Genomic DNA, 4,199 nt, shown 5'->3' on the forward strand with positions numbered 1-4,199 from the left:
GGTTTGCACAGGATACCCCAACAAGCTGCCCCCCCCGCTTAATCCAGGTTAAGCCTATCCAAGCTGAGTTTGTCTTGTGAATCATCCGTGACTCGGCTCTTCTTAGGCATATACAGCATACAGATGGGGCTCTGCAACTGCCCCATCGCCCTGCTCCAGACCCTGTTCCATCCGCCCCAGCTTCTTTTTTTGGAGGGGGAACCATTCCCCTCCTGGGGGGACCCCACCAAGTAAAGCCAGCCAGAAAAAGAAATGCATTCCAAGCACATTTTGGAGACAAACCAGGTGTGGGAAGTCCATTTTCCTCCTATCCTCTGCAAATGTCCTATCTTCCACACATTTCCTTGTCTTCTTTGGTCCCCGACCCGGTCGCCCACTCCTCCAGTGGAAGAGGAACGACACATCATCCAGACCCAGGAGGGCAAATCTCTTCTTTCCCCACTCCTTGCCGTGTTCGTTTAACCAGATGCTGCAAAACATGAGCAGCTGCGTTTTCTAAACACGCTGAACAGCCTTTGTTTTTCCTCTTGCTTGGGTTTTTGGATGTTTCAGGCATGGCGAGACCCCAACTGGCGGGTTCGTCTCTGCACCGTGTTGGGCGAACCCCCAAACTGGAGTACTTCAGGAGCCAGGCTCAGCTTGCTGTACAAAGGCTGCCTCTGAGTCACCCACCCCCTTGCAGCCCGGACACTTTTTCTGGCCTTTCCGAGGCTAAACAGCTTTCGAAATCCATCCTCCCCCACTTTCACCCTGGATGTCCGAGCCAGGAGCCCCCTCCAGCTGAAGCTGCACCCCCCCCCCTGCGCCCAGTGCAGGTCCTTACCTGTCCAGGTCTGGGCACAGTCCTCAGCTTCTCATCAGCAGGGCTGCCCGGAACGTGTCCTTGGCACCAGTTCTACTGGCAGAGCTGGCGCAGCTGCCGGATGGCAAACGTTGCTAGCTGCCATCAGCACCAGGCAGGGAGGAAACGAGGAGCTCCTTCTCCACTCGTAGCCAGGTGAGGGGACCAGGGTGCTGGGACGACCATCTGCATGGGGGAGGTGAGCAGCTCTCCACCTGCTGCAGGAGCCGCCGGAGCCCAGCAGCGGGAGGCAGGCTGCGAGGCCAGCGACGGAGCCCAGGCGGGTCTCTCTGAGTCACCGTCAGAAACCAGCCTCCGAGTGTCTGCCTCCCTGCCTGCTTGCCGCGCTTCAGTGGGGAGCCGCCTTCCTCCCCCTGCCTGAGTCATGGAGACAAGCCCCCCACCTCTGGCAGGCGCCAAGGAATCCGTCTTCAGCAGGCGGCAAGGCAGAAACCCCTTTCTCCTGGGGATCCGGCTAGCTTGCCTTCTGGGCACACGACGGCCTGGCTTTCGACTGGTCCAATACAAAACCTCTCCCCCGTAGCTGAGAGCTGGGGCGAAGGCTCCCTGCACGTGGGTGCCAGTGCCCCAGCCTTGCGTTGCAGAGAGGGGGCCTCTTATAACCCGTCCCCATCCCACAGGCGTAGCATGAAGACCCCAGCCCAGGAAGTCATTGAAGTAACTCTTCTGCTTTAATGCACCAATTGCCACAAGCTGAAACACAGCATCCTTTCCTGCCTCTTTCGGTGTCCCAAAGCATCTCACCAAGATGGCTTGTTGTTAGGGCTTTGAATGGCTTAGCCTTCTTATCCTGAGGGGGGCTCCAGCATTTAGCACACATACCAAATTGCCCTGGAGTTTCTTCTTCTGTTCGTTTTCATTGCAAAACCATGAGTTGTCTTCTCATCGTACCAGGTAGACCAGAATGGTATTGATACGGGAACTCAACCTGCACTTTTCTCTCCATATGGGACCTGCGTGTTCAGCCTGGCTCTCGCTGCATGTGGGATCAATGTCCCTAATTAGTATCATATTCTGTCCCGCCTACCAAGTGCCCCTCCCCTCCCCTGCACGTAGTACTCAAGTAGGTGGGGCATAAAGTCAAGATGGGGTCTGGAACTGTATGATCAAAGCCCTGCCCCTTTCAAAAGGGGCGGGGTTTCAATCATGCAGTCACAACCACTATCTTGATTTCTTTTTACCCCCCACTCTGTAGGAGGTTAGTTTAGGGAAGCCCATGTTATACTGGGGAGCACAACCATCTCAGATTTCCATCCAAATCCCCGTTCACAACCCAAATGCCCTCCCTCCATTTTAAAGAAAGGCCTGGAGGCTTGAAATGTATGCTGCTTTAACACTCCTTTTCATCTGCTTCAGAAAGGTTTCACAAAACTGTACCACAGGAACAGGCCGACAGAGAAAGGAGTTCTGTTAAATTCCTCCAAACGTTCCCAACAAGGGTTTGTTCTGAAGGTCATGGAATTGTATCCTAGATTTCCACCCCATCACTGAGCAATTCCAGACCCCAGTGAAGTGGACACTCCCTCGTCCCCACGTTGTGGCTTCAACGGAGATGGGATGCCTCCTGGAAGATTTCTTTTTTTGGTTGGAAATATCGCAACCAACCCCTGGAATCCCAACAGGTGGCAACATCTGAGCAACATCTGGCCTTGGAAACTAAAGCCGAGTGAGGCCTAGTTGATGCTTGGGTGGGGCTTTGGACTAGACCAGAGAGTTGAAGCTGGCCAGTCACATCTGCATTGATGCTCAGAAAATGGGATGTTTGTGTCCCTGAAGCCACAGGAGTCATTTTATTGCTCTAGGAGATGCTGGCTTGTAATAAGCACTCCCTTTTCCATGAAGATATATTACAATGCTTATGTCTTCCAGTCTCATCTACCTCCTTTGCAAAGCTTCTTTAAGTGCACATCAAGCTTTGTCTGAATTCGTGCAACGCCCAGCCGAGTTACGATAGTTTGCGGTTCAGCATCCTGGGGGACAATAGCCACTTTCTTAACATGCTGGCTGAGCCAGCATCCTGCTAACTGGAAAGATGGCTTCCTTTGGCCCAGCATGTGGTGTGAACGCAGCCATTACTTATTCTGAACCTGGGTTTAGGGTGAAGCATGTGACAGGAACCAATCTGTAGAAGTGGGCGCGGGTGGCCTCTCGCCTGCAGGAGAAGATGAGCCCAGCCCTGCCTCTTGGAAAATGTTGGAACTGGGAGTTTGCTCACCCAACTCAGTGAGCTGAGGAACCATCTGAAGAAGATCCAGAGAGAGAGAAACATCAGCCTCCTGGCACAGTTTCTGGGTGGCCGTGCACTGACCCGTGTCTCATTTGGAATGGAAAGATTTGGCAGGGTCAGCCAATGCAGACAGCAAGGAAACCGCGGGGTTGGGAGACCAGCGCTCGTTGCTAGGGGTGGGGGGACCGAGGCACTGTTGCTGAGAGGCTGATCCCACTGGGTGGGGCGGGGGGAAAGGAAAGAGGCCGGCTCCCTGTTGCCAGGATACTCCTGTTGTTGGGAGAAAGGGGAGGCGGGGCTTGTTGCTACGGCGCCGCCGTGAAGCTTTGGGGTGACATTCCTAGCAACAGAGGATGAGCCCCTGACCACTCCCTGGTACCCTTCCCAGTTCCTCTGCAGGGTGTGTGATTGGTCCAGGGCGCATCACCAAGCAACCGTTGCCACGAGATTCCAGGCATGGCGACTATGGCAACGCATCGGTCATCTCCTAACGCCAGATTCCTAACCTCCCCGGTGCCTTTACCAAGGCACCCTACAACCAGGCAGGATGAAATGAGGGGGGTCCGGCCACGGGGAGGTAACCAGTCAAGGGGCAAGTCTTTCAGTTCAGCTTCTCCAACCTGGCGCCCGCCCAGTCAGAAGCCACTGCAAATCTTAGAATTCCCTGCCGGCACGTTGCGATCTGCCATAGGTAATACAAAAGGGGTCTTCTTGGACCGAGCAGAGATGGGAGCAGGCAGGTTGGGGAGCAACTAGGAGAGCTTATAAGGTGGGGGGGGCGTGGGGAGAAGTGGAAGGGCGCCTGGAGAGGAGGGGGGAGATATCAGATGTTGCATCAGCAAGGATCCTCAGTAACGGCTGGATTGAGGGGCGGTGGGGCTGGTCCCATACGGGGGGCTCTAGGTTAAGGATGGTCAGAGCCGAAGAAAAATCCATGAACATCAGGGGGGATAAGGATTGCAGTCATGCAACTGGCTTAATTCATGTACTGGATTAACACATATTCTGGGTTTGCACCATACCATAATCCAGGGTTTCTCAACCTTGGCCACTTGAAGATGTGTGGACTTCGACTCCCAGAATTCCCCAGCCACCATGAATTCTGGGAGT

General features: G+C 54.4%; 1 protein-coding gene across 1 annotated transcript in view; it reads right to left on the reverse strand.

Annotated features, from left to right (window-relative positions):
• The window catches only part of NRSN2 (neurensin 2), a 10,727-nt gene extending 8,922 nt beyond the window's left edge, over positions 1–1,805 (reverse strand). The window contains exon 1 of the mRNA XM_007442399.3: positions 824–1,805. The gene's annotated coding sequence lies outside the window, so the exon portion shown is untranslated. The remainder of the gene's footprint in view (positions 1–823) is intronic.
• Between the last annotated feature and the right edge of the window lie 2,394 nt (positions 1,806–4,199).

This window comes from Python bivittatus, unplaced genomic scaffold, assembly GCF_059951505.1.
Source record: "Python bivittatus isolate LINGU-HERP-01145 unplaced genomic scaffold, Pbiv_v1 ctg000700_np1212, whole genome shotgun sequence".
NCBI lineage: Eukaryota > Metazoa > Chordata > Lepidosauria > Squamata > Pythonidae > Python > Python bivittatus.